Source organism: Vulpes lagopus, chromosome 21, assembly GCF_018345385.1.
Source record: "Vulpes lagopus strain Blue_001 chromosome 21, ASM1834538v1, whole genome shotgun sequence".
Lineage (NCBI taxonomy): Eukaryota > Metazoa > Chordata > Mammalia > Carnivora > Canidae > Vulpes > Vulpes lagopus.
In genome coordinates this window covers 12,659,706-12,684,020 of record NC_054844.1, presented here as the reverse complement: position 1 = coordinate 12,684,020, position 24,315 = coordinate 12,659,706, and positions in this window count along the sequence as shown.

Genomic DNA, 24,315 nt, shown 5'->3' with positions numbered 1-24,315 from the left:
TTGTAGCTGAGAAATTTGCCCTGACAATAGGTATTTCGAAGAGTTTAACCATTCAGGTTTTAAAAAGTTCTATTCCCATTCCCTACACCCAGCTTAGATTTTACTCATCTGGATAAAAGAGTGAAAGAGTCTCAAATTCTGTTTGGGTGCTGCTCACCATAAAGAGAGGGAAAAAAGGGTGCACATCTGTTTTAAAATAAGCTATCCCAGGCCAGATCTTAGGGAAGTAAGGTATAGAAGGAATTTCTTCCCCTCTCCATAGAAAGCAAGCACTTTTCACTCTGTTTTTTTTTTAATTTTTTTTTATTTAAATTCAACTTGCCAACATATAGTATAACATGCGATGCTCACCCCATCAAGTGCCCTCCTTAGTGCCTGTCACCCAGTTACCCCATACCCCTACCCAACTCCCCTTCTGCAACCCTTTGTTTCCCAGGGTTAGGAGTCTCTCATGGTTTGCATTCTCTTTGGATACAAAAGTCGTGTCCCCTCACTGTAATCTTCCCCAAGACCAGGTCTGATTAACTCTTTCCTGCTCAAAAATTCAATGGCTCAATCCTCTACTTCAGTTAACTTCTAAACTCTTTAGTCTTCGCAGTCTGGCCTTACCTATTTCACCATCTCACTGCCTAGCTTTTGTTTACAAAACAAACTATTCTCACTTTTTTAAATTACGTCCCATGCTCTCCCACCTTCAGGCTTTGCTCAAGCTGCCTATGTTCTTCCTCACCTCTTGGTCCATTGTGGCAGGCCCATATATCCCACTGTCCTTCATGGGTAGCAAAGAAACAGAAATTGACTCAAAAAGAATTAAGTAGAAAGATAGAAGTATATCTCATGAAAACCAAAAGCACCAGTATAACTGGACCTTAAAAGGAATTGGAATAAATTGGAAAGCCATGGGAAACAATGACTCATTCCTCTCTCCTCTGACCACATTTCCTTCTTCTTCACTAGTTATATATACTCTATCTCTGTTTCCTCCCTTGAGTCTGCTTGGGTGTTTCAGATTCTGTTTTCTTACCTTCCCAATATAAACTGACCAAACATAGGCACCTCAGGTTTTACATGCTTTCTCAGCTCCAAGCCCACTGACCAACGGACTGGCAGGCTGTAGGGTATACCAATTCCCAATGTATAGGGAAGGAGCTTTCATTGATCAACTTACCCACTGGACTGACACTCAGCTATTCAACTCCATTCTGCTCAGCCATGGCCAGGAAGGTGAAAGTCCTCAATTATGACTTGGCTATGCTTCTATGTGGGTATACTTATGTTGCTTAGATGGGGGCATTCTCATAGCAGCAGGGCATGACTGAGGTAGACTCACTTAAAAGTTGGTGTACATAAAAATCCAGCTCAAATTCCAGCCCTTTCTCAAAACTTTCTCTGATTCTACCATCTAAACATAACCTCTCCTCTGAGTATCTGTATCACTTGTAGGTAACAGCTTGGTGTTCCTTCTGCTGGCATCCCTCAACTCCACCTTTACTTCTTCTAACATCTGTTAACCCCCAGGCCAAGAAGCAGGCATTGATTCAGGCTAAGCAAGGCACAGCACCTCATCTGGAAATAGGATATTGAAGGCGACAGCTCCCTAAAATGTGGGCTAGTCTGAGCTGATGAAGGATGGGTGGAAGAATGAGCCACTTCCTTCTAGGCTTCAGTGCTAGAGTGTCTAGCTACTTCTGACAGCCTCTAATAGGACACTATAAGAGACTGTGCAAGAGACTGCCACAAGCTGGGCTGAGTGGGACAAAAGAGGAGTAACAAGATGCAATGTGGTTCCTAAAAACTGAGTCCATGTCTGGGATTCCCAGGAGTTGCCCCCATTTCTGTTCTTCTGAAACTTTAGTTTATGAATTATCTCAGGATCCTAAAAAAAATCTCTTTGCTTAGGGTGGCCATTGTTTGCTTGGTACCAACGAAAAGTGGCATGAACAACCCTTTATTTAAACCTTTGTTACAAGGCTAATTACTTATTACATTGAATTATCCTTATTTGTCTGCATATCTTCTTTCTCTTATGATTCTATGAGATTCCTAAGACAGAGATTGTGTATTACTGCTTTCTGATTTTCCCCAAAGTCCCTATCGTGGAAGATAATAAGTTCTTACAACATGTTCATTAAATGAATGAATGAATGAATGAATGAATGAATAGAAAACATCCATCGTACAATTCCCATGATCAGGCGCTTCACAAATTTGGGGAATACCTGTGAATAGAAGGAAGTAATTGCTACCTAAATGAGTGTTTTACTTTTTTTTTTTTTAAAGGAGAAAAACTACTTTTATTTTGGTCACTTGTGATTGCTCAGTTTAGGTTGTTCTTGTGCAGACTTTTTGTAAATCAGTGTTTTAGAGCATGATGGTACAGTTTTCTGTCTGGTACCTGAGTTCTCCTTGCCTATTCCCTTCTGTATGCCTATGCCAAGTTGGGGTGCAGGGAGAGGGACAAATGTGACTTTTGTCGAATAAACAGTATTTGACACTCTCCTGGGAGGAAGAAATGAGAGATGGTCCTTTACCAAATGGGATGAAGAGAAAGAGCCTTTCTTATTTCCCCATAGCATGAGCACTTCTTCTTATAGAATCCAACCTGTTGCACACTGAGTACATGGGTTTGGTTTCAAAACGACTCAGAAAATGTCCAAAACATTATCAATTGCTGGCCAAAACCCGCAGATGTTGTGCTTTAACAGCAGGACTTGTTGTTGTCTTCATTCATCACTAGAAAATCTCTTTTATATATATTTTATTTATTTATTTATTCATGAGAGATACAGAGAAAGAGAGAGAGAGAGAGAGAGAGAGAGAGAGAGGCAGAGACACAGGCAGAGGGAGAAGCAGGCTCCATGCAGGGAGCCTGACCCTGAACTCGATCCCGGGTCTCCAGAATCTCGCCCTGGGCGGAAGGCGGTGCTAAACCGCTGAGTCACTAGAAAATTTCAAGGTCCCAGAAAAGATGCCCTGGGAATTCCAATTGGAACTGGAATAGAACTCCTGAAAATCTTGTCTAACTCCTATCTTCCTACCGACTTCTGTGTCTCCTCCTACCAAGTCTGCTCAAAACCCCTTTGGAAGATTTAAATGTGTCCTTGCTTGGGAAGCTTCTCTTTCCAAACACCAGAAGGGGCTGCAGATCCTCCCCACCCAAACTCATCTGTCAGTCTCCTCATCATCCCCAGAGCCCAGGCTGGCAGGCTTGGGCCCTGAATTTTAAACGGATCATCACTTCATCCTTCCCTAATGAGGAGCCCCTGCCCTCAGCTTGCTCTGAAACAAGCACTAAGACCACCTTGGGGGCGCCAATGTTGCCAGCAACTAGCTTACCCTCTCATAGTCGTCCCCTCCACAGACCCCAATGGGCCTTATCTTTCCCACACGCTTGGCATTTGACAAAGCTGTCCCCCTTGGGACCATTCAGCTGTGACATTTTCCCAGCATGTCTTCTCCTTGTCAACATGACACAGGGCAGGCAGTCTTTCAAAGTGAGAGAGATGCCAGAACTTGCAGGAGCAAGAGGAGAGGGAGCCGGGAAGGACTTCCATGGAAGGCAGCACTGAATTTAGCTCAAACGTAAATGTGCCTCAGAGTAGCCACAGCTCAGCAGTGCACATTCTGTTTTGATAAGAAGCTGTGGGAAGGTGGAGCCTCTTCATGCACACTTCCGAAAAGCCCTTAACAGACTATGGACAAGACTCCATTTTGGTACAGCCAAAACGCAACCAGTGCTAGGGACAAAAGCCTCCACAAAGTCTCTCAATTGTCCCTTTAATGCCTATGCCCATGCCCTGCCTGACATAGAGTCAGCAGTACAAGAAAAGGTCTGAGCTTTGCCGACATACTGAACCTAGATTACCATTGAACACACCCTATGTCACTGTGCCTCTCTGCCTTTGTCAAGCTGCTGTCTTTGCCTGGAAGGCACCCCTGCACTTCCTCTATTCACCTGCCAGAGAACTTCCCCTCCTTCCAAGTTAGCTCAATTTGCTCCCCTTCTGGTGCTCCAGACACCATTAGATGTACCCACTGCAACTTGTGCAGGTCTCCATTTCGCAAGTATCACACTGTCTTGCATTGTCTTTTGATGTTTCTGTTCAGCTAAAAGATTGTGTGGGCCTTAAGGCACAGAAATGGCTTTTTTATGTCTGTAGCCCCAGCACCTAGCACAGCTCTTGTCATATAGAATTTTATAAAAAGTAGAAAGGCTAAGGAAACCCCTTGACACCAAAAGAGTCTTCCTTTTCTTGCCACTTAATTTAACAGAAATGTACGTTAGTGAATGCCTGAAAATGCCACCTCGCTTTCCTACTGGAGAATCACTCACCCATCCTGGTGCAAAGTGTGCAGCCATTCACAGCCCTCCTCCCCTGTCCTACCCCTGTCATGGGGTAAATATGTGAGCCAGCCTGATCATTTAGAGAATTCCAACTCTCTGACCACAGTATTGTGTTCAGGAGTGGGCACATGACACGAGTAAATCCAATCAGGGCTTCTCTGAGGTGTAATGTAAAAATACAGGGAAAAGGGTCTTTCTTCCTAGATTACAAATTATTAGAATATAGACCTAAAGCTATTAGTGGCCATCTTTCTCTTGAGTATGAGACCAAAATGCATAGAGAAGGAGATGTAAACATATAGAGAGAGATGTATAGGTAGAGCTCAAATCTGTTGTTTTAGTGCCTAGATCCAGCTGTGCCTGAAGCCGAGCCCATCTTGTTCTTCCTGGCTGTTAGGATTTAAGGCCAGTTAAATCTCTTCTCTGTCCTTCTCATCTTTCTTTTTATTTTTTTTTAAACTGCTTGTAGTTGAATCCCTGCTATTTGCATTTAAAACAGACCTGAAATACATCATTTTTGCTGAGATATAAAGTGAGAGTTTCTTCTTTACCAATGAAATTCTTGCTTAATTACTTTATTTTGAACAATAAAAATTGTTTTGGGGAAACCCATTAGCCTTACAATGACCTCAAACATTGCTTATATTTGGTGCTTTCAGAGGTTATCTGACATAAATCTGACATGGTCTGTTTAAAAGAGAGGACAAAACATTTTCACACAGATTTAACAACTGTTCTCAGGGGAATTACAACTATCCATTGTCACAACTGAAACAGTTAAAGGTCATTTTAAAGAAGCAATACCCTGGTCAAATGATAAAGCCTTTAGAAGGAAACATAGGCGAACATTTTCTTGACCTTGGAGTAGGCATAGAGTTCCTAAATAGGATAGAAAAAGCTCTAATGATAAAGGAAAGAAAATCAATTAATTGGACTACATTAAATTTGAGAACTTTCGTTCAAAGATATTATGAGAATGAAAACACAAGCCACAGAATGGGAGAAGTTACTTGCAATAGGCATCAATAAAGGACTTGTATCCAGAATACATAAAGAACTCCTACAAATCAATAAGATAAAGGGCAGACAACTCAATAGAAAACAACAACAAAAAAAAAAGGACAAAAGAGAATATCAAATAGTCAATATGATATGAAGAGGTGTCCAGCCTCACTAATTATCAGAGAAATTCAAATTAAAACCACAATGAGAAACCATTACCTCCAAAAAGGCTAAAATGAAGACAATAGGACTCCATTGTGAAGCAGCTGAAAATCTCACACCTTACAGGTAGGAATACAAATGGAATCCACTCTAGAAAATTGTCTTAAATATTTATTGACACTGAACCTTTTCAACTGGGATGCTGTAATACCCTGCATCTTGGTGGGTGCCAGGTGAGCACGTGGGTATGTTGACTGTGTCAGTTCTTGGAGCTATACACTTACGAGCATGCACTTTTCTGAATGCATGTCTTAATATTTAACTTCAGTGCTGTCAGGGCTCCAGCAGCAGCAAAGCAAGTCAGGTCAGCAGGGTCCTCACAGCCAGGCATGGCAGACAGGAACTCTGTTCTCAGTCTTGGTTCTCCACCTTCCTCTTCAGGAGAGTGAATTGGCTCACATGACTATGTGACAGCCAACATCTTTTACGGCAGCCAGAGTCAGTTTCCACTGCTTGGAATGCAGAACCTGCCTTGCACACTCCTACATAATTTTTATACAAATAATTAATTTTCTTATCTTACAAGTTTATATATTCAAAGCAGTCCAACTATTTCTTTTGTCATTTTTCTGATTGAGAAATATGTCACATTTTCTTATTGGCCATATATTTGGAGTGCCCTTTACACAGTTCACGTTTCATATGTCTACTAAAAGGTAGCTGGTATAGTGGTTAAGCATTTAGACTTTGATACTAAACAGCCTGCGTTTGATTCCCAGCCCCAAAACTTGCTGACTGTGTGACCTTGGAAAAACTCCTCAACTTCTCTCTCAGTTTGCTCACTTATAAAATAGATATAATGCCTACTTTCAGGGCACCTGGATGGCTCAGTGGTTGAGTGTCTATCTTCAGCTCAGGGGGTGATCCCTGGGTCCTAGGATGGAATCCTGCATCAGGCTTCCTGCAAGGAGCCTGCTTCTCTCTCTGCCTCTGTCTGTGCCTCTCTCTGTGTGTCTCTCATGAATAAATAAATAAAATATTTTTTTAAAAATGCCTACACTCATAAGTTTGTTATGAGTAAATTCAGGTAAAGCATTTGTAAGTATTAGCTATTGTTATAATTATGAACATGAAAGAAGCTCAGGCTCTATGATCATCTAAGCAGTGTCCCCTGCCAGGCCTGGGCAGCTGGAAACAAAGCAAGGAGCTTCTGGAAGCAAATGAGAATACATTTATTTGGGCTAGACCTATGGTTTGGGAAGAAGCAGTAAAACCTAAAGGTTATGCTCCTCCAAAACTGCCACAACCAGCTCTCCCAGATCCCACCTCCTATTCACAAATGCAAGAGCTGCCTCTGGCACTGTTCACTTAGCTGATGAGAATGGCCTAATAAAATCCCTTTCTGGACTCTGCCTTGGCCTCTGACTCCCAGGCCTCCTTGAAGTATCTCCGAGGTGCTGTTGTAATGGTGACTGACAGCTAGGCTCTGGGGTTGTAGCAACAGCTGCAGTAGCAGGAGTCTGAAGCTTTGGACAATTGGTTCAAGAACTCTTCTCATCTCTGCCCAAGCTCCACCTGACATCCTGCCCATCTGAGGGGCCTCAACCACTCCACTGTCCACAAACCTTGCTTTATGTGTCCCACCACTGGCACGGAGGCCACCCTGAATTGAGCCTGGACCTTAGCTCTGTAATTTTCAGAGCCTTCCTCACCCCTCTGCAGCACACTCATCTGCCTACTCTGGTCATTTATATTCTTCTCTTTCTGATTCTTTTTTGAACTCTCATCTTCCTTTTTTTTTTATTTAAATTCAATTAACCAACATATAGTACATCATTACTTTCAGGTGTAATGTTCGGTAATTAATCAGTTGCATATAACATTCAGTGTTCATCACATCATGTGCCTTCTTTAATGCCCATCACCCAATTTACCCCTCCCCTCACCCCCTTCCCTCCACCAGCCCTCAGTTTGTTTTCTAGAGTTAAGAGTCTCTCATGGTGGGACTCCTGGGTGGCTCAGCAGTTGAGCACCTGCCTTTGGCTCGGGACATGATCTCGGGATCCTGAGATCAAATCCCGCATCGGGCATCCCACAGGGTGCCTGCTTCTCCCTCTGCCTGTGTCTCTGCCTCTCTCTCTCTCTCTCTCTCTCTCTCTCTGTCTCTCATGAATAAATAAATATTTTTAAAGAAAGAGTCTCTCATGGTTTGTCTCTCTCTCTGATGACTTCCCGTTCAGTTTTCCCTCCCTTCTCTTATGATCCTCTGCGCTATTTCTTATATTCCACATATGAGCTCTCATCTTTCTCTAAAAGGTATCTTGAAATATTAAAGTAACAAGTAGAAAAGTTAAGGACAAATATGCCACATTATATTTCACGTCAACACACACATGCACTCACACGTGCACATACACACACACACACACAGAGATGGCACTAGATAAAGTTCATCTCAGGAAGAGAACTGCCTTTGGTTACAGAAGTACCTTGATATGCATACTGAAGTGCAGAAGATGGACCCCAAGAGCTTGGTCAATGACAAAGAAGGCAATCAATGACATAATTAAAAATTTTTAGCACATAAATGTAATAGGATTTGGGGTAAGATGAGAGAGAAGAAAGGAGGAAGAGGGGACTATGTAATGTGGTTGGAAATTGCCCCTTCCTGAGCACAATGGCCAGTAGGAATGTCCACGAATCTTTGAGAACAAGGTGTCTATTGTACAGTGAAGTTGTTGCGATGCTGCAAGGTAAACTTCCTCCATGGCCATGAACCTTCACCTGAGTCTGCTTGTTACAGACAAGGCTCCATCACCTTGGTGATGGTATCACCAGAGAGAGGTAAAGGAGTCATGCCACAACGGGTAACTTAATGAGGAAAAGGCAAAGCATTCACAGTTTGCCCACGTGATCCATAAATTGAATTAATAGCAGAAGAATAGGTTTCTATAAGTATCTCTGGAAAGACTGGAGAGAAGGTGGATTCCCCATTACCCATGAAATGAGGGTCTCAAGCTAGTATTATTTGCATTTCAAAAGGAAAGATACCCCATCTAGTACCTAGGTTATATAGGTTTAGTGATTACATTGCTTATGTGTATCTGCATTCAGGTGTGTATACAAGTCATTAGAGTAGACAGGGCAGATGATGGGGTAAAAAGAGCCCTGATGTCTAAAAAGGTGAATCTGAGGCCTGGCTTATCACTAATCTTGGATGAACCAGTGAGCTTATGGTCCTCAGGTGTCTCACCTGCAAAATATAGACCTGGACTAGATAAACTCTATGAGGGCAGCCTGGATGGCTCAGCAGTTTAGTGCCGCCTTCAGCCCAAGGCATGATTCTGGAGACCCGAGATTGAGTCCCACATCGGGCTCCCTGCATGGAGCCTGCTTCTCCCTCTGCCTTTCTCTCTCTCTCTCTCTGATGAATAAATGAATAAAATCTTAAAAAAAAAAAAAAAAGATAAACTCTATGATCCCTACCAGCTCCAGTTTTTCAGGGGACTCATCCTGCCTCTCTACTTTGCCATGACCATTTGAGTTTGCCCTCCCTTAATTAGCTGACTTCTCCTTGCTTTTTTACAAAGTTGGGGAGCAATTTTAACATTTCTTAATGTGGACTCTCAAGACATGCATTCACCATTCCTCTCCTCTTATGCACGGAGATGGAAAGACCCTTCTGCTCCTAGCCCAGAGAGCAGCAGTGCTGAGGCACAGGCCAAGCTTGGAGGTGAAGCAGGAGGAAGTTAATTACCTGCATAGGGTCTTCTCACAAACCAGCCCAAGACCAAGGCCTGCTCTTTGAGGTTTTCCCCACCCTCACCCCCACCCCCAATACCATGCCATTAGCTCTCTTCCTTCTATCACTGAGTATTTGTTCAATAATTGCTAGGACTTAGGAATAAGGGAGATAGCATTTTGAGAGATAAAGTAATGTAAGATGAAGTGCTTCGCCTCAGAAATTGTAATAAAATTGGAAATTCTCTACCTCCCAATCTCTTCAGTAATATCTTCCTTAGCAATTGGTGGGACTTTACAGGAAAGCTATTAATTCAATAAATTCTTAAGTGCAAACTCTATTCTGTCACTGTGCTTGGTGAATAAAATAAGTAGCTTGTGGAGTGGATAGTCTAATAAAAGGAAGACAGACCTTAAAGTTGTAATTACATCACTACAGATAATTAATTGCTTAATTAAAATTGTGACATGTTGTTATGTAGAACAGAGGGACTGTGATGGTCAGTTTTATGTGTCAACTTGATCAGGTTATGAGGTTCCCAGATATTTGGTTAAATATTATTTCTGAGTGTGTCTGTAAACATGTTTCTGGATGAGATTAATATTTGAGATTAAACTAAGTAAGGCTGGTTGTCCTCTCCAATGTGGATAGGCATCATCCAACTGTTGAGGGGCTAAAGAGAACAAAATGGAAAAGGAGAGTTCACTCTCTGTTTGACTGCTAAGTGGTCTTCTGCCCTGGGATGGGGACTTAAACCATCAATGCTCCTGGCTCTCAGGTCTTCAGACTCAAATTGGAACTATACTACCAGCTTCCCTGAGTCTCCAGTTTACAGACAGCAGAGTGTGGGACTCCTCAGCCTCCATAATCATGTGAGCCAATTCCTTATAATAAATACCTTGATTTATAGAATATCCTACTGATTCTGTTTCTCTAAAGAACACTGACTGTTACTAGCTTACGGTGTCAGGAAACTCTTCCATAAATAAATAAATTTAAGCAAAGACCTAAAATAGAGCATGAGTTAGCTATCTGAAAGAGTAGGAAAACAAATGGGAAAATGATCAAGGGAAAGAAAATAGCATAAGCACAAGGTGTGACCACTTTGAAGAACTGGAAGACAACTGGCTTAACTGGGCTATTGAGAGCCAGGAAAATATTGGTAAGAGAGGAAACCAAAGAGATAGGCAGGAACCAGGTCATGCAGAGCATGGTGAGCCTTTGTCAAGGATTTAGGACTTTTCCAAAGAGCAATGGTAAGTCATTCAAGATCTCTAACCAAGTTTCTGTGGGTTAAAAGGATCCACCATGTATGTCTGTTTATTTCATCACAGAATCTAGGCCAGTCTTAGTTTGAAGTATTGCCAGATGTGTTGTCTCCTGAAAAGCTCCCCTGGGCTTCAAGAAGACATTTTTTACTTTCTTCCTCACAGTCTGTCTTTCCGCTGCTGAACCCAGTTACCATGTAACAGATTGTAAGTGGCAGGAGGAAAGCCATGAGGCACAATGGAGGGAAGTCAGGAAGTCAATAGGTCTGCCCTTCTCTTGACCTCTCTGGACTCTGTTCAGGGATTGAGGTAAAGTCCAAAATCCGGTATCCCCATTGTTATACTCCACACGTGAGTCTGCCTCATATTCCTGGGATACTGGAGAAATAATTAAACCAATGAAGTATGATGTTCTCAAGTGCTGAAGTTAAAACCTAGCACGTGAAAATAGAAGATATTGGCACAGGGAAGCACCCAACAGGGTGATAGCAGAGCCCAGAGGAGTTGCTTACCAGCCAGGGTCACACCTACACTGATACAGCCTCAGCCGTGCCTGCAGGGAGGAGTGGGAAGGTGGCATTGGCATTGCTCTCTAGTTGAGTTCACCTGATTGAGGTTATAGTCAACAATCTATTCAATAAGTATAATTGTATGCTGGGCTCATGAAGATAAGTAAGACAGGATCTCTTCCCTGGGGTGGAGTGTATTAGATTAGTCAGAATTATGGTCCTCCAAAGATGTCCACATCCCAATCCCTGCCACTTGTGAATACCTTACTTTCCATGGCAAAAGAGACTTTGCAGATGTGATTAAGTTTAAGGACCTCAAGATGGATAGATTGCTCTAGGCCATGCAGGTGGGCTCCATATAGTCAGGAGTACTTAAAAGCAGAGAACATTTCCCAGCCTCAGTCAGGATGGAGAGAGCTAGGACAAAAGAAGCAGGAGAAATTTGAAGCATAAAATGTATTTGATCTGCTATTGCTGGCTTTGAAAATGGAAGAAGAGCTCCAAGAGCCAAAGAGTGTATGTGACTTCTAGAAACCAAAAACAAATAAGAAATAGATTCTCCCTAGAGTCTGCAAAAAAGAATGCATTTTGCTAATACCCTGCTTTTAGCTCAGTGAGACCTGTTTCAGACTTATGACCCATAAAACTATAACATAGTAAATTTGTGTTGTCTTAAGCCCCTAAATTTGTGATTTGTTAGCACAGTAATATTTCTGTTTATCTTTCTATTTATCTTTCAATATGGGATTCTTAGGTGTGAATGATACAATCTACTCTAGCTAGTTGTAGCATAAAAATAATTGTATTACAGGATCTTAGATGGGTCAAAGACTCTATAAGAAAGCCAGACAGGCTGAGTCTGAAAGTTTATGGCCAGGAACAAGTACATTGGTATCACAGAGACCTCCCTTGCTTACACTGCTGCCCTTACTGCCCAGAACCTATCTCCTGAAGCTCAACATAGCCATCCACAGTACCAGATGCCCTCATCACCAGGCTAGCCAACAGATCAGTGCACTAGCATTGCCTGCCCCCCTCACATTGATCACTTCCAGATCCATGTTTCATGCAGTTGCTTCTATTGGTGGAACCGAGGTCTCCTACCTGTACCCCCACTGCAGAAGAGTTTTGGTTTTTTGGCAAGACTCGTAACATATGGAAATGATGAAAATATAGGAAAGGTACTCAAATTTTGTAAGGGAAAAAAAGATGATAGTGGAAAAAGTGTCCCCTACAGAGACCTTTCGTCAGTGCTTATATTCTCCACAGTATCAACTGTCCTTACTTGGTCCCACCATCCATCAATGTACATTCCTGGACCCTAAGTGAGCCACATCTTTTAACCACTAGAAAACCATTCTAATGCAATGTGTAGTGCTTTAATGGAAGAATGGATAAAGAATTTGGGAGCTGCAAAGAGGAGGCAGCCTTAGTACAAGTGGACCAGAGGATTTGAGTTATGAGATTTTGAGCTGACCCTTATGAATCAGTAGGGCAATAATATTCCAGGAAGAGAGACATTATAAAAATACATGAGGTTGCAAGAGAACTTGGCATGTGTGGGGATAATGGGGAGTTGGTATGGCTGAGAACTGGAAAGGGATGGGGAACAGAAGGGTGTAAGGAGGGAGAGGTAGTTAGGGGCAGATGATCAAAGGTATAATAAACTAAGCTAAAGAGTTCAGAATTTATCCTATAGGCAATGGGGAGCCATTGAAGTTTTTTAATTAGGGAATTGACATTAGGTCATTTTTAGAAAGAGAATTCTGATCACAGTGTGGCAGAAAGATTAGAAAAGAAAAAAAATGGGTCACAACTGCTAGTGAGGAGGTTATTATCCAAATCTAATGAAATGGATGGGATGTGCACAAAAGCAGCAGCAGTAGGTATGAGAAAGAAGGGGGTGATTCTGAATGAATATAACTGGTAGACGGAGAAGATTCAAAACTATTAGGACTATTCAGACTTGGGACAACTGGGGAGAAGCTCTGACATTCAGTAAACAGGAAATGTAGGTCATTGGCAAATGTAAAAAGAGACCTTAGGAAAAGACAACAGTTCTGACTTTTACTTGTGAATTTTAGATACAGATAAGCTGCCTGAGGAAACTGGCACAAAAGTGGGCTTGGAGGGGAGCTGAGTGGGAAACATAGATTTGGAGTCATCAAGGGATGACTGAAGCCCTGGGCCTGATGAAGGTTTCTCAGGGAGAGTCTGAAGAAGAGAAGAGGGTGAAGACCCATCCCTGGGAAAGTTCAATCTGTAAAAGTAATGAAGGCAACTTGGGCCTTGGAGGTCCTATGCCTCACTACCAAATCGAATGCCAAGTCAAAGTTTTTTATTTTCTATGGTACCAAAACAAAGATAAGGAGAGGTCAGGGGATGCTGGGTGAATGTGTGACTGTGCCCAGGACTGAAGTCTCACCTTTTGTGGACCCTGTTTCCTTCCCTTGACACAAGTGGACCAAAGTAGCCAACTGTCAAATGCTTGACTTGGTCAGTGACCCAAATCTAAGGGACATTGACCTACTAGGGTGGCCAGGGCTTGTAATATGGCTCCTTCCCAACTAGGGAAGACTGGTTAGAACAAGGGCTGTCAATATTTGGAATGACCCTGAGCTATGGCCTGAAGGCTTTGAAAAGCATTGCATAAAAGACAATTGTCACGTAGGGGATTTGGAATAGGCCACATTTTGGTGTTTGGACCCAATAAAAACACAATGGCCAGCTGCAAACTAAAGTTGTCAATCCCCAAGCATACAGAGGAACTGCTAAGTTTAAAAAAGGGGGGGGAGCAGATCTCAAAGAAAAGTGGAGGAGCCATGAGGAAGAAATATGTTGCCATAGGAGAGAAGAAAGAGCCTTGGGTCTGACAGTTTTTGGTCTCAGTCGTCATGCAATGTTGCTATACCCACCCTACACCCATTTTGTCTAGCAGCAACTCAAATACACGCTGTTAGAACACTGTTGAGAGGGCTCAGTTTGCTTAAATTCTGCTTACATGTGTTAAATGTATACCCAATATAACTTTCCAAATTGCCCGTTCTTGTAGCAAAATCTTCTCTGGAGTTAAAACAAAGATAAATATAAAGGATGGCCCTCTCTAAAAGAACCAAAATCCTGAATTAATGAGGTTTTACAAACATATTGCAGGCACTGGGCTAACCTCTGTAAATAGCAATTGGCAATTTCATTAATTGGGGTCAAGGTCTGGTCTATACTTCTCATGTCAAAGGCAATCAGTTATGTGAAATAGGATCTTCATTTATCATAAGCCTGTAAAGCTTATAAGTCAGAAGCAGTGTGCTTGAGTTTTCCAAGAATGTTTGAAATGCGAAGTCTTACTTCTATTAGGAAGACCCAGTCTCAGTGACCTTTTCCTGGAATGACAGTTCCCACCAAAGCACAGGAATTTTCTCAGGCTGGTTAATTATTATCTTTAATAAGAGGATATATAAACAGCCCTCTAAGAAATAGATTTACAACAGTTGGTGCTGATTTATGGATAGTAATCAAAACTCAAAAACTAAAGCACAGAAGAAATTCTTCCAAAGTGTTGGGAATGGGGGCATAGCATTCACACCTCCCTAGGAAGCTAACTATTAAATCAGACTTTGGCAATATGTCCCTATTGTATTTAGAAGGGATAGGATATAACCTATGGTGTATGTGACTCTATAAGTACAAATGTATTTGATAAATATGTATAAACTTACCTGGATAAGTTCAAAGACAAGCTTTAAGTTCACCTCCCTAAACCTGGACATATAAATGTATAATCAAGATTTCCCTGGCAAACACTTGCTCATGGACAGATCCTTAAAACAATTCTTGCTAGTGTAAAAATAGGCACACACACAGACATGTAGACTATTTAAAAGTATCCATGAGATGATGAATCTGTTTAGAATGAAAATTATGGGAGTGCCTGGTTGAGCATCTGCCTTTGGCTCAGGTCTTGATCCTGGGGTCCTGGGATTGAGTCCTGCATCAGGATCCCCACAGGGAGCCTGCTTCTGAACCCTCTGCCTATGTCTCTCCTGCTCTCTCTGTGTCTCTCATGAATACGTAAATAAAATCTTTAGAAAAAGAGTATTTAAAAAAAATCTTGATTGTGGTGATGGTATCACAGGTGAATGCATATGTCCAAACTCATCAACACGTATACACTAAACATGTACAATTTGTATATCAATCACACTTCAATAAAATATACACATATATAAATGCTGAGCAAACAACAGAAAGTTGCAGGATGATAAGTACAGTGTACATGAGGCAAAGACATGTGACAAGGAATGAGAGCCAATTCTATATATTATTTATGACCATATATATAGTAAAAAGTTTTTTAAACGTGTGGGAAGGACAAAAATCTAATCCAGGGTGTTGGTTAATTCTAAGAAAGGAAAGAGAGAAATGAGATTGAGGAGGAGTATCCAGTGGGTTTTAAAATCCAGTGGGTTTTAACTGTATCCATAACATTTTCTTTAAAATAAGTCCTACTGCAGATTAAGGCGGGAGGGGGGAGTGTCTATGTGTCCGAGTCTGTATTTCACACACACATAATGGACCAGAGATATTCTTCAATGATGAGGACATATCATGTCAGAACTGAAACCTTCATATCTGTGTGCAGGCAAAAATAGAATACATACCTTGTATTTACCTCTCACCTTGCACTTTCCAAAGCATTCTCACAATCTTAGATATTTTAAAATTGTAAGTAAAGCGTGTAAGTTCTGCAGATGCCATTATTCAATTAAATAAAATAAAAAGATGTAGAACTGAATTTTTCCAGGCTCACAGCAGTATTTACTTGGTTGTCAATAATTATAAACCTCCTTGTTCCCACATCCATGTGCCTACAGAGCACCTAGCATAAAAAGCAGAACCATCTCATCCCAAAATCCAGTGAAAGAATTTTCCTGATGGGGTTGCCTGGGTGGCTCAGTCAGTTAAGCATCTGATCTCAGGATCCTCTATGCAAACCAGCATAAGATGATCAAAAGACCTAGGCACCCCCCCACACACACACACTCTGTACCCAGAATAATCCAAGGGCACTTCAGGAACTAACAGGCTATCCACCAGAAGATGTTCGGTTCCACGTTTTGCATAGTTTTGAGGAAGCATCCTTAAGACAACCTTCTGGGATCAACTCCAGAGGTTCTGAGGGCCACTAGAAAAACAAAATCTGTTTGGAGGATCCTCCTCCATATTACTCTACCAATTTATAATCCTGGATAGATGTAATCAGTGAGTTTTACAGCCTCTTTACACAAACTGATTCTATCTTGCTTATGAAAATCATAAAACAGAAAGACTTGAGTAAAGACACATACCTTCTTCCTCATCTCAGTTATCTTCAGTGTTACCCATGCACTCACCCATTCACTCACCAAACATGTTTCAAGTGTTTAGAATGCTCCCAGAAATTATCTTTTTCTCATCTCTAATAGATTTATATAAAATTCATCGTATCAACACAATTTATTTATTCAACAGTTTTTTGAAGGGGCTGAAATTTTCAACAATCCTTGACTCTGACCCAAGGCAGTGTTTGCCTATGATTTTTAATTGATTTCACAGAAGGGTGGCTTAGCAAACAGATAGTATTTTTGTACCTTTTCTTCTGAGTTGGCTTCATCCAGTTAGGGTAATTTTTTCTCATTCACACTTCAAACTACGGGAAATTTGCTGACCAACTAAGGTTTATCAACTCATAAAGATAACATTTAAGAAAGTGGGTCAGACAGACAAGTCATTATTATAAAATATGATAGTGCCATCAGAGGGGTATATCCAGTATGTTGTTGGGTTCTGGAAAAGAGAGGAACTTACGATTCTTATGAAGTTTGGGCTTTTTCTTTCTTTCTTTTTTATTTTTTTTTCATAAAAGAGGAGCATCTAAATTATCTTGAAGCTGTCTTGATTCCCTTAAGCCCTCAAAGATCCTATTAATCTTTATTCTTAGCAGAGACTCTGCTAACTCCTTCACGGTAGTAAGCAGGGCTTGTAGAGGTGAATTTTCTCCTTCCCAATGACCCTGTGTATCTCCATCACCCTTTGCTCTTTCTCCATCTCTGCTGTTCATGCCACACCTTTCTACATTCTCTGCAGCCTTGCCCCATCAGTTTTCTGTCCTTACTCTCATGAGTTGCATCATTCCTGGCTCTGTTCCCTGAACCAATAAAGGTATTCATACTTCCTGGGTCTGGTACATGCCCCCATCCCTACTGATTTCCCAGGAAACTACTACTGTATTTCTCTCCTTTCCTTCACTGCTGAACTTCTTCTGGTATAATCTCCTTTCCTATTTTTCTTATTCTCTCATCAGTTCCTAACAAAAATAACAGGTACACCTTTCTATCTGCCAGTGCTTATATATTTTGTATTAACTCATTTAGCCCTCATAATAACAATATTGCCCAATAAACACTACTGTTTTTTAGTGAAAGAAACTGAACACAGAGTATTTAAGCCATTAGTCCAAGATCACACAGCTGATGCAAGCACTCTGGCTCTAAGTACTCTCAATCATTAGGACAGCTGCAGAACACTTTTGAGAAGCCTGCCCAACCCATGCTTTCTTTGCAATTGCAACCTGCCCAAGCTAACTGGACCTGGAGTGAACAGGTACAGTAATGTCCTATGCTAGATAATCAGATTCTCACCATGAAAAACAGAAGGAGTGGCATTGGTTCCTGACTTTCCAGTTCCAATTCTAATGTTTCCTATTCTTGGATATCCAGTGTCTGTGATATCCTTAAAATAACCAACTGCACTTCTTAGTTGAGTAGTTTCTGTCCCTGTAATCCAATAATGCCTGTTTAAATCACATCTTTACAACATCCCTGAAGCTGATCTTTTAACACTCCTGGTTATCTCCTCTTAAAAAATTGACTCTAATAGATCTTAAAAGTTTTCATCAGAAGAAAAAAAAACTATGTTTGGATGGATGTTAACTAGACTTAGTATGGTAGTCATTTTGCCACATAAACAAACATTGAATCATTGTGTCATATACCCAAAACTAATATGTTATACGTCAATTTCATCTCAAAAAAAAAATTAACTCCAGTGGCCTCTTTGTCCTTTTTAACTCTTACAGCATCCAGCACAGGAAACCTACCCCACCCCTCTTTTGCTTCTCTCCTCTGTACCCATATGTGATCCCTATTGTCAAGATTCCCTTCACTACTTCGTCCATTAGGCTGAATACCTCTCATCTTCTATGACGTGGCTCAAGAATGCTCTTCCAGGAAATCTTCCAAGATGACTTAGCCTGGAAATGCCCCTGCTCTGTAGGTCCCACTGCAAATATATGTCATTGCACTTCTCACACAAAATAGATATGATGGGATATTATACACTCTTGGGCAAAAATAGCAAGCTACCAAATAAGTGAGCAGTATATGTATATACTGAGCAGTATATAACCCCTTTTTAAATTTCTTTTATTTTTTTATTGGAGTTCAATTTGCCAACATATAGCATAACACCCAGTGCTCATCCCGCCAAGTGCCCCCCTCAGTGCCCATCACCCAGTCACCCCAACCCCCCGCCCACCTCCTTTTCCACTACCCCTTCTTCATTTCCCAGAGTTAGGTGTCTCTCATGTTTTGTCACCCTCTCTGATATTTTCACTCATTTTCTCTCTTTTCCCCTTTATTCCCTTTCACTATTTTTTATATTCCCAAATGAATGAGGCCATATAATGTTTGTCCTTCTCCGATTGACTTGCTTCACTCAGCATAATACCCTCCAGTTCCATCCATGTTGAAGCAAATGGTGGGTATTTGTCATTTCTAATGACTGAGTAATATTCCATTGTATACATATACTACATCCTCTTTATCCATTCATCTTAACCACTTTTATATAAATATTCTGTATGTGCATGTGAAAAAACATAAGCAGGTCATATAATTCTATTTTTAATTTTTTGAGGAAACTCCATACTGTTTTCCACAATGACTGCACTAGTTTGCATTCCCGCCAACAGTTCATGAATGCTCCTTTTTCTCCACATCCTCGCCAAGACTTCTTATTTCTTATGTTTTTGACTTTAGCCATTCTGACAGATGTGAGGTGATAGCTCATTGTGGTTTTGATTTGCATTTCCCCAATGATGAGTGATGTTGAGCAGCTTTTCATGTGCCTGTTGGCCATCTGTATGTCTTCTATAAAGAAATGTCCATTCATGTCGCCTGCCCATTTTTAATTGGACTATTTGGTTTTTCTGGTTTTGAGTTCTATCAATTCTTTGTATATTTTGGATTTTAACCCCTTATTGGATGTATTACTTGCAAGTATCTTCTTTCTCCCATTCAGTAGGTTGTCTTTATTTTGTTGATTATTTCCTTTTCTGTGCAGAAGCTTTTTATTTTGATGTAGTCCCAATAGTCTGTACCCCAAAAAATGTGAAAACACTAATTCAAAAAGATATATGCATCCCCAAGTTTATTGTAGCATTAATTACAATAGTCAAAAATGGAAGCAACCCAAGTATTCATTGACTGATGAATGGATAAGAAAGAGGTGATATATATATATATATATATATATATATATATATATTACCCAACCATAAAAAAGAATGAAACCTTGCCATTTGCAACAAAATACATAGATCTAGAGAGTATAATGCTGAGTGAAATAAGTCAGAGAAAGACAAATACCATATGATTTCACTCATATGTGAAATTTAAGAAAAAAAAATGAACAAAGAAAAAAAGAGACCAAAACAAACAACAACAACAAAAAAACCTAGACTCTTAAATATAGAGAATCTGCCGGTTATCAGAGGGGAGGTGCGTGAAATAGACAATGGAGATTAAAGAATACACTTATCATAATAAGCACTGAATAACGTATACAGTTGTTGACAGCTGCAGAAGACATTTGGGAAGCCAAATATACACCTGAAACTAATATAACACTATATGTTAATTATACTGGAATTTAAAAATGAATAAATAAGTAAAAGAAAAAAAACACAAGCAGGCCATGCTACTCACTTACCTAAATCTTCCAGTGAATTTCCAATCATACTTAACAACAAAACGCAAAGGCCAGACCTGGCCTATAAAGAAAGCCCTGCAAAATAGAATTCCATCCATCTCTTTCTTTGTGCCTCACTCACTCCAGCCACACTAAACTGTTTTTCCTTTAAAAAAAAAAAAAAAAACACCTGGCTTGTGCCCCTAGTTGGCTTTGCCTGGAATGTTCTACCCTGAGGTCATTGTCTGACTGGTTTTGCCTTGTTATTGAAGATTCAGCTCTAGACCTCAACAAACCTAGTCCACATAGTCCCACACCACATCATTTTCTTTTACATCACCGTATTTTATTTTCTTCAGAAACTGTCACTATCTGAAAGTAACTTTTCCATGTATTGGAGGATTTTCTTGTTTTGTATAATTGTTTGTTTTGTCTAGTACCTGAAGCTAACCAAATTGTAGGGTTTTAGGACACAGTCTTCCAGATGCCAGGTCTACTCAAGACTTCTGATACTAACTGTAACTTCATGGGCTTCCTCAAACCACCTTTGTTTTGATAATTTGCTAGATAGACTCAGAATTCACAGAAAACTATTACACTCACAGTCATAGGGAAAGGATAAAAATTAGAACCAGCGAAGGAAAAGATACTGGGGCAAAGTCTGGGCTGGGTCCAGAAGTAGCACTTCTGATTCTCCTCCCCCTGAAGAGTCACACATGGTGTGGCCTCCTCCAGGACACATAGTGTGACATTATACATAGAGAATTGACAACCAAAAAGACTTGCATGAGCCTCAATGTCCAGAGCTTTTGTTGGGTCTTCATTATTGAACTATTGCCCACATGGCTGAACTCAGTCTATGAGTCTCCACCTCCCCAGGGGTGGTACTGATATCATGTAGCCCAAGAGACCCACCATGACCCACCTTGTTAGCCTACAATATCAGGTGGGATCTGAGGGGCATTCCTCAGACACTCCTATCACTCAGGAAATTCCAAGTGTTTAGAGGTTACTTACTTCCCAGGAGCAAAGGCCAAACCTGTTTTGGGCAAGGCCAAATTCCTTACTACATATCTAATCTCATATCACTCTTATATCTCTACCCTCCTACTAAAACATAAACTTCTGATTTGCAGAGAGTAGACTGTCTTGTTCTCCACTGTGGTCCCAGCAGTACATAGAAGTGTCATATATATGTAGATATAAATAGATGATAGATAGATAGATAGATAGATAGATAGATAGATAGATAGATAATAGATAGATAGATAAACAGACAGACATGTATGTGTGTGTAATTTTGCTTTACCCATTTGAGGTAAATATCAAGTTTCACTTCATTTAAAAGCCAAATAAATGACTTTAAACTCGCATTCCATCAGTCATGAACAATTCATCCTTCCTCCCCAAATAACATCTTTCAAAAGTCCCAGAAGTAAGTGAGGTAGTTTCTGACTGAGGCCAAAACAATCAGTTACTATTGCCCTGTCTGATAAAGAGACAAATGAAAATGGAAAGTTTGGTCAATGTGCCAAAGGCCCAATACTGAAGCTTTAGCTGCTGTCACCACCATTAAGCACTTGTGCCAAAGGAGGAGGTCCATGAATCCTTTGTTAAGTTTTGCACACTGCAAGAAACACTCTATTCCCAAGGCCCTGCTCACCACAGGAAGTGCTGGAGTAACCCAGACTTACAGCTACTCTCAGGTTACTTATGTTACTCACAGTTAGAGAGAGATGATGAGACTTGCCCCAGAGTTCAGCACAGCTGTGTGCACATCATACATCATGCTAAGCAAGCTTGAGTTCTGATGTTAAAGGTCTTGGGGGTACAATACTTTCAGTGTTTACCCACCCACAGTTGTTCCCTAACATGTGGTCATAATCCAGGGTGGCTCCAGCCTTCCCTGAGTGCCTTCCCTGGGCTAGAAGATGCCTCTTTTCCTTCTCCTTTTCTGGGCATCTGGGCTTCCACCATCATATTGGATGTGAACTAATAATCTTGAACCTCAATGGAAGAAATGCTATTTCCCTTCTTCAAAAAGGTTCTTTGACTTCTTTGTAAATCAGTGGGAGTAAAGGGATTTTAGAGAAGTTCACTACATACTTCTACCACCTTCATCACCACCTCCACTGAGACTTAGGCCCTCATGAAACAAAAACCTATTATAGTTTCTTCCTGAAACAATAGGCAGATAGATACTTCCCTTTCACTGTCACTGGAGATATGCAAGTGGTTCTTCCCAAAAGAGGATGTGTTCCTAGGTGATTTGAATTAGAAACTGCTAGCAATTTTTAAATAATAAAAGGCACCAAAAATAGGCATACATGTATATGTATTCATAGTTACAAAATATTAGCATAGGTTACATTTGGGCAATAGGATATCAAGTGATGCTTATTTCCTTAATTATACTCTCTCTACCATTTAAAAACTTTACAACAAATATGTAGCACTTTGTAGTATTAAAAAGGTGCTTCAATATTAAAGAAAAAAACTGCAAGAATCTAGGTGGTGGACAGATGGTTAAATGATCAAAAGCTTCCACTCACAGAATTCTAATACCCTTGTATGGTTGAGTCCCCCCTCTTGTTTTACCTATGTATTGATTCCTTTTTATCCCTCTTCTACACTTCTGTGCTTCCCCATGAGAAACTGCCCTAATATATTCAACATGTATCTTTATGTCTGGGTATACACTTATAAAGTACATAGTGTTATTTTGTATCAGTACATATTTTTTATTTACATAAATACTGTTACATATTTCCCCTTACAGACTCTAACCCCCACAGAAGCAATGAGAGTTTATTTATATTTGCAGTACTAGAGCAAAATATGGAGTTTAGCATAGAGAAACAGCACAATAAATACTTGTTGAACTGAACTGAAAGTTTACTATCATTTTTTTTTTAAATCTCACCTTTCCTATACCTCAGTAATACTTCTCCTGGTTTTCCTCCTGCCTCTCACTCTCCTTCCCACACTCCTCCTTATTTTCATCCCTAAATACAGGTACCACCTAAGGCCTAAGGTTTAGTGCCCTTCTCTCTCCTGCTGTCACTCTACCTGACCCCTACAATCATTCTCATCCATGTTCATGGTTTTCATGATCATTTTGGCATAGGTATTTTCCAAACCTATATCTCTAGTCTTCATTTCTTCACTAAGCTGTAGACCTACATGCTCATCTGTCAGCTGAAAGGCCTGGAAGCATCTCACACTCAAAATGAAATCAATTCCATACTCACCCTCACCCCCACCAAAGCCCTACTTTCTCCTTTGTCCCTCTCACAAGAACAGGAATTAGTGTTCTTACAGTATCCCCTTCTCACTTTTAATGGAACTCCCTCTTTTGTTCTGTATATGGGATAACCAGATTCATTCTACCTGACTGATAACACTACTAATTCACAGCCAGGGACATTGCTTGGTGCTGAGAATGTAAGGGTGAACTAGATGAATGAGTTTCTGAGTCTGAGGAGACAGACAATAGACAAATAAGCATTGTGTTGCAAAATGTGATCAATACTCTGAAAGAAATGAGTAGGGTGATGTGGGTGATTGTGGGTCAGGAAAGCATCTCTATAGGATGAGAAGGGAGCCTCTCATAAAAAATCCATGGGAAGAACAAACAATCCAGGCTCAAGAGTCAGCAGATACGAAGGCTATAGGGAGAGCAAGAGCTTCACATATCCAAAAACCAGAAATGAGACTTTTGGGATAGACCTTACTGGGGAGGGAGTGATCATAATTGGATTAGGGTGAGGAGTGGCCAGAGGCCAGATCATGAAGGGCCTTGGAGACCATTCAAGACATTTGGTTTTATTCTAAGTGCGATGGGAAATCAAATGTTAGCATTTAAGCAGAGCAGGGATCTGATCTGATTTATGCTTTTAAAAGTTCACTGATGCATGAAGAATGATTTATGTGGAGGTGGTGGGGGCAAGAGGTAGAGCGGGGAGGCAGATTCAAAGCTTTTGCACTAGACCAGGTAAGAGGTAGTAATGACTTGAACTACAGGAAGGCAGTGAGTGTGGTGAGAAATGGACCAATATTAGACATATGTTGGAGGGAAACCTGATAGAACTTGCTGATGGATGGGATATGGAGATGAGGGAAAAGGAAGAATTAAGAATGACTCAGGGCTTCTGGTGTAAGCAACTAGGTGGATGATAATGCCGTTTCGTGATTGGGGACATAGAAGGAAGAACAGGGCCAGCTGGCAGTGGGTACAGCAGGGAATTAAGCATTTTGTTTTAGACATGCTAAATTTAAGAT